At 30.8% G+C, this 7,580-nt stretch overlaps 1 long non-coding RNA gene across 2 annotated transcripts; it reads left to right on the top strand.

The window, feature by feature from the left end:
* The first annotated feature begins 526 nt into the window (after nt 1–526).
* Nucleotides 527–2,764, top strand: LOC150034804 (uncharacterized). 2 transcript variants are annotated; one of them, XR_016531411.1, is made up of 2 exons: nt 527–962; nt 1,099–2,764. It is a non-coding gene; the product is annotated as an uncharacterized LOC150034804 (long non-coding RNA). The 2 variants fall into 2 exon arrangements; XR_016531412.1 differs by having other exon boundaries at nt 527–1,009.
* The last annotated feature ends 4,816 nt before the right edge of the window (nt 2,765–7,580 follow it).

Below are 7,580 nucleotides of genomic sequence, written 5' to 3'. Positions count from 1 at the left end.
TTAACTGAGTTTTTTTTAAACAACAATAATAAAGAATTATTTAAAAAAACAATAATTGAATACAAAAAAACTAAATTGATACAATAATTGAATTATAAGATTAAAAAAATAGTGTTCATACAGGAAAATTATTTTAGAGTACAAAAAATTGAATCAGATAACACTGACATATAAATTCTGGATACCCAAACACAGACATATGGACTCATACATAACAACTTTGCACATCATATGGACTCAGACAACAAAACTCTGCACACCAAACATAGACATCAGAATTCCAGACATCTTATATCATCTTAGTGCCCCGAACAACCCCTTAATCTTAATCCATTGAAGATTTTCAAGTACATATACTAAATTGTTACATATTAAAGTTGAAGATAAATTGTTATAGAATTGAGATTATCGAAGCTAAATTGTTATAAACAAAATTCAAAGATGTAAATGTTACTATTCATAAAAGTTTAAGGAAACCAACATTTAAAATATATATATATATTTAAGAAAGAGAATGATATCCAATTTAATGCTATAAAAATGAGGTGTATTTGTATTAACTTTTCAAGTAGTTAATTAAAAAAAAAAAATAATAATAATAACTTTCATATAACTTCTAGCATTTGACAACAACTCAAATTGATTTTATTGAAAATGAGTCAATTTTACCATTTGCTTGTGTTCCTGGTAGGCTTATTACTAGTAATGTGGTGGTTGGGTTTGAATGCATCCATGCTTTGAATAGGAAAAAGAAGAAGGAAAGAAGGTTATGTTGCTGGGAAGGTCAATATGAGCAAGACCTATGATAAAGTTGATTACGTGTTTTTGAGAAAGATTATGCAAGCCTCGAGTTTCGACAATAAATGGATAGCCTTGGTGATGCCTTGTGCTGAACCTGTCAGCTACATCATTCTCATTAATGGTTCTCCTCAACATAATTTCGAGCCGACCAGGGATTTGAGGCAAGAAGACCGGCTCTCTCCTTACTTTTTTCCCATATCTGTTGAAGGTTTCACAACTTTGCTAAGCAGGGTGTTTTCTTCCTCTTCCTTTAATGACTCACCTTTTCTATGTTGATGATGGTCTCTTTTCTTGCAGTGCCTCTAAAGAAGATTGCGAGAGTATGAAGAAAGTGCTTTGGGATTATGAAGCGGCCTAAATCAGTTTTCATCAAAAGCTAAGATTAGTGAGGTTTTGGGTATTAAGATCTTTGATGAATTGGGAGACTACTTGGGCATGCTCTTTCATTCTAGGAGGAATAAACGCAAGATGTTTCAGAAGGGCTTGAAAGGTGTTGCAACATTGGGAAGAGAACGTTTTCAACCTGATGGTAAAGAAATTCTTATCAAGTCTATAGCTCAAGCCATCTCCACTTACATAATGAGTTGTTTTAGAATTCCTTCCAAGACTTATAATGAGATCAATATGTTGTGAGTGTGGTTTAGGTGGAGGTTGAGACAAGGCCATCAGAAGATTCCTCGAGAAACATTGTGTGTTAGTAAGGAGATTGACGGCCTTGGCTTTAGAGACCTTAGTCTGTTCAGTCAAGTCATGCTCTCTAAGTCAAGCTCGTGCATTCTGTCCGTTGAGAATGACTAACATAGCAAAAGAAAATACGCGAATTAATAGTTGATGATTGATTCCAAGAATCAATTTCGATTAATTCTAAGACTATTTTTAAAATTAATTTCGAAACGATGTTTTGTTTTTAAAAACCGATCTTACCTTTCATTTAAATATCTCTTAGTTTTGAAAAGAAAGAGATAGAGCAATTTTTTTATTTCCTATTCATATGTTTTTCTCTAAATCTACTGTTTTCTAAGCATTTTTTCATTGATTTCAATCCATTTTTTGGCAAGTGCATGCCTGAAATTGGAAGTTGCGTTAACCTTGGGGAGCAACTGGCACAACAATTAACATCAAGGTTGCGTCGTAATTGCTTTCAGAGCAATGGTTCTTCCACAGCATAGCAACTTTTCGACATCTGTATTTAACAACCTAAAAGCAATTAAAGAGATTTATCTTATTATCCGAGATGTCGATCAAGAACTTGGAGAGATCTAGGTGGATCTAGATGGAGATTCGAAAGATCTGAAGACATTGAATGAATTTAATGTGGATCTAAGGCATTTGATGAATTTGTACTTCAATGGACGTTTGGGCTGGTTGCGGTTGAGATACAAAGTTTTGAAAGATGGGAGATCTAGATTGGTACCAAAGGGAGTTGATGTACTATTTACAAAGATCTGAAAGACGGTGCCAGTTCTGAGTTGTGTGAGTTTGACAAGGGTAGAATGGATTCAGCTTGCTTAACATGAAGAAAGCACCATGGGATTTGCTTGAAGATGAATAAGGCATATACAAGAATATGAGTTCATTGGTGGCATTTGAGAAAGGGGGAAGCGACGCTTACCGATGACGAAGTTAAGGATCAAACACTGGTGATTGGATGTGGCCGAATCTGTTGCCATGAGGATAGATCTAAGACAAATCACCAACCACCGGCATGAGCAATATGGAACATCAATGAGACGTGAGCGAACGGTGGCCTCTTCCGTTTTACTCACACGCATGGGAACTGAAGGGTGAGAAAGATGGTTTTTCTTCTATTACTTTTCAGCCGTTATGGCTAAAGTACAAAGAAAGTAATTCTTTTCAGAAAAATCAATTAGCCATATAAGTCATTCATTTGTGTGTTGCTAATCTTGATTGGAAATTATTGCTTGCTTTATTATTGATGAATGGATGATATGTTGGGAAGAAATATGAGAATTATATTTTAATTCTCATTTTAGATTACTATAATTAAGAAAAATTCTCATTGCAAATTGAGAAGAAAAATTAAGAAAGAAGGAAAGTAAAGATATAGGGTAGAATAAATTAAGGAAATAATTACCAAATTAATTATCATTGGTGCTTGTGATGAGATCTTCTTGATTTGTTTCAAATATGTTGAAAATAATTTGATTGGTTGCTTGTTCCACCAAATTCAATTTTTTAAATGATATATATATATTTTTTTAATACATTTATGTTGTTGATTAATTGAAGGCTTCTCCACTCATATTCTTTATGTTTCATTATTGCCTTCAGTTTAGCTTGAACATGATTAATGAGTATGTTTTATTTATATTTTAAAACTTAAGGTTTAAAATGAATCGTTCAAATTTAGAATGTGATCATAATTTTATTGATCCTTATAAATAGATTTGATTCTATACTTATTTTTGAAGTGGTGTGTTGACTAAGTCATCTAACTAATGACATGATTTGAGAATTTTTTTAGAGAGTTCAACATATGAAATTTTCACTTTGTGATGAGTAAACTAGTGGATTGATTTATGGTGATTGTCATATGCGCATGTGATAAACAGTTTGTGTGGTGGGTCTTGTGGTTGTTGATCATTAATCAAATACAATGACTCATAACTGAAGATATTCTAATGGTTTGTTCTGCTAATGCCTCTAACTTTTAAATTTCAAACTATCGTCAATTTGGACGATGATGATTTCTCAATGTGATTCAAATCCTGATAGAAATAAAAATTTAATTTCAAATATTTTGAAGATATTTAAATATTTTATAAGTAGAAAATTGTCTCGTGACAAATGCAATAAGAAAATAATATTATTTTTGTTCTTGTATTGTTTTCATATCTTAAATGAGATGCTATTGTGATCTACTTGAGCATGTCTATTAGTATATTGGCATGAATGGAAATAATATTCTGTGTGTTATATTTGACAAAGTGTATACATGATTAATTGTCATGTTTGGCCATTAGTTTCATGAAGTTGAAAAGTATTATTATTACTTTTAAATTGAGTTTGGCCCTATAACATTATTTTGACTATCACCTGGTCTGTTTGTAGTATGAAAATTAAGTATGTAAAGTCCAACATTTTTTATATGGAAGCTTATAGAATTAATGGTCATTTGAGATATATAAAATATGTGGATATTTTATAAGGACTTTTCATGGGTATATAAGATAGCACAACTATTTTCGTTGGTATGAGGCTTTTTGGGGTCAAACCCAAAAGCAAAGCCATGAAAGCTTTTGTCCAAAGTAGATACAATATTGTATTATTATGAAGATATTTGAAGAGTTGTTATCCTTAATAAGTGGTATACCAATCGTCCCCTAACTTAACCATATTGATATAAATCCTCAAATATCGAATAAAGATGTAGTGAAGTCTTGAAAGTAGTCATGGTGTGATCTATAGTTGAACTCTATCAAATAGATGGTGTGCTCCAGTGAAGAGGAGTTAGCCTAGATAAAAGTTAGACGGATGAAGGACTATGTGACAAGAGGCTCGATGGTCCTTTGTTCGAGGGGAGGAATGTTGAGAATACGACTAAAGTCTCACATTAGTTAGATAAGAAGATAATAATGGGTATATAGGTTCGTGTGTGTATATATATATACAACTTCAATTGATTAAAAGTATAAAGTCTTTGTTTTGTTCAGCCTATCAAGGATATTGAAAAGAGAAAATGAAAATTGAACTTCATGGATTTAGTAGAATTTCTTAAAGGAAATAAACCAAATAATTAATGATTGTGTGATTATTTGTTTCTATGTTGATGATATGTTGATCTCCGGGACAAACATAGATGTAAGATATGATACTAAGTTATTTATGACCTTACAATTTGAAATGAAATATTTAGACGAGGCTAATGTGAAACTGGGCATTACTAAAAATGAATTTCATTTATGTCAATCATACATTGAAAACTATTAAAGAGATTTGATAGTTTTTTGACGTTCCTGTAAGAACACTTTATGATGCTAGTATGAATCTTAAGAAAAATAAGGGCGATACTTATGATGCTAGTATGAGTTCTAAGAAAAATAAGGATGATGGTGTTTCTCAATCTGAATATGCAAAGATTGTAGGAAGTGTTATGTTTCTTATGAACTACATCAGGCCTGAAATTGTATATTTTGTGAGCAAATTGAGTACACACATAATCCTGATAAAAATTATTGGATTGTTCTTCGTCGTTTATTGAGGTATCTTAAGAGTACAATAAAATATAGTTTACATTTTGATAAATTTTCTGTTGTATTAGAAAGGTATTGTGATGCCATTTGGGTAATAGATAACGGTGAAGTAAGCTCCACTAGTGGATATGTGTTCTTAATAGGTGGAGAAGCTATTTCATGGAAGTTTACAAAGTATATTTGCATATTAGGTCTACTGTGGAATGTGAATTTATTGCTTTGTAATTAGCCAGAAAAGCGAGGCTAAAGTGGCTTAGTAGCTTACTGGTGCTAGCTTGAAATCCCAAGTGTAGCGGAAAAAATTTGAGACAATTTTCAGATTTTAATGACAAATTAACAAAGGAAATCAAATCTAGAAACCCTTACTATCGTTGACGGACTTTGGAGGGCTTCATCAACTTTTTGGATGTTCGATCTTGATTCCTCGGTAGAGAGGAGGAAGTCGGGAGAAGATCTCTCTCCCACTCACATATAACACCCTACATTGGGAGTTTGATATAACTTATTTATTTATTTATTATTTATTTATTTATCTAAATTCATTATTTATTTAATTAATAAATTAAATCAAACTTAACTTATTTAATTAAATAATAAAAAATTCATTTAATTTAAAAAATAAATTAAATAAAAATTCAATTTATTAAAATAAATCAAATTAATTAATACTAATTAAATATCTCATATTTAATTAAATGTACATTAGAATCATATTCTAATACATTTCTCTCTCATAACATATAGTTTTAATTCAACTAATTTAATTTAATAAAAATTAATTAATTTAATTAATATAATTGATTAATTTTCTAATTAATTAATCATTAAATTAAATATCACATATTTAATTTAACAATCACATTCAATTATTTTTCTCTCATTTTACCTATAGTTTTAATGTGCATCTAATGTGCATTAATTTTAACTTATAGTTTTAATATAAATTCCATTCATATCAGATTTAATATTTGAACTCCTTCAAATATTTAATTTACCCATTAAATTAATTTTTAAATTAAATTTCAAAATAAATTTAGATTATAAAGTTTAATTAAAATATAAACTTTATATTATAATGTAACACCATACATTATATTCTTTCCCTTAGTAAGTTTGAATATTTTAAATTACTTTAATTACCACAATACCCTTTATGAGCTACCAGTGGAACCTAATAGACCTACAGATCAGAAACTCTAACGATATGAGATTAATTGGTTAAAATTATTAACCGAGTTAATAAATATTCGTTAATTGGGGGTACACTCCACTATAGGTCCACAGTTGCTTTATTCTCACTGTAAATATAAGGTCCACGGATATTGATCAATAACAGCAAGTTAGTCTTTCACGAGTGTTTGTAACACCAGCTGGGTCAAGTTACCGTTTTACCCCTAGGTTACCTTTACATCCTTAAGTATCAGTGCTCTTCTAACGAACATCCTGTTTGTAGTCCAACCACCAAGCAGAAATCCCTTTCAGGCCAATGAGTGGGTAAGGCCCTTTGTTCAAGGTTATTTAGGCAAGATAAATACAAGATAAGCAATAACTATTTATTGTAATAAACATTAATAATACTTTATTAATGATCAGTAAAATTTTACATTTACTATTTATGAGTTTTAGGGCATAAAACCCAATAAACTCCTACTTGAACTAAAACTCTAGTAAGTGGGATGTATATACAATAAATAATCCAAAGTTTGAAATGTCAAATTTATAAGGTATCTTACATGAAAAGTAAATATACAAATATAATAAGCTAGGGCATCCTTATACTAATTATGTTGGGATTGGTGTCCTAAATCTCCTTGTAATCTCATAGTTTGCAAACTTTGTATAAACATATTGTTGTTAATAAAATAACTGTTACTTTATAAGCATATACTCAATCCAATGAACTAAGATCTGATGTTATTTCATGTAATTTAAACAAGTATGTAGAGACATACAAGTGGATCTTGTTTGTGGGAACCAATCAACAAGTATGTCCATTGGATATAACCAATCAATAGTGGGAATACAGCTACACAAGACAGAATTCACTCCTTTCCCGATGCAGGGGCAAGTAGATAAATTGCTCTCTTAAGGGCTGATTCTGGGTCTTGAACATAGTAGTCACACCCTCTCCTAGCTCGAGAGGGATTTGGTCATAGTTGGACTATAACTTATTGTTTATTAGAAGGATTAGTGGTACTTAAGGAGTTAGATATAACTACAGGGACAAAACAGTAATTTTGGTCCAGGTGTACTTACGAGCAATTTGTGAAGGGTCATTGCACTGTTGATTGGTTATATCCAATAGACATAGAAATTTATCTGTAGTGTGAAGAGTGCAACTAACGATATTTAGTGGAATGACCAGCAATTAACGGATGTTGGATAATTTAATTAAAGAGTTTAATTAATTATCCGAGTACCGTTGGAGCTTCAATCTACAAGTCCATAAGGTCCCCTCTATAGCTCAACAGGGATTTAATTGAGAATTATTTTTGGATTAATTTGAAGTGTTCAAATTAATTGAGGGAATTAATTATATATGATATAATTAAATTAATTATATAT

This window comes from Benincasa hispida, chromosome 8 (genome assembly GCF_027475165.1).
Source record: "Benincasa hispida cultivar pf3 chromosome 8, pf3_genome.v1.1, whole genome shotgun sequence".
Classification (NCBI taxonomy): domain Eukaryota; kingdom Viridiplantae; phylum Streptophyta; class Magnoliopsida; order Cucurbitales; family Cucurbitaceae; genus Benincasa; species Benincasa hispida.
Note: the sequence above shows the minus strand (reverse complement) of the source record. Positions and strands in the feature narration are given on the sequence as shown.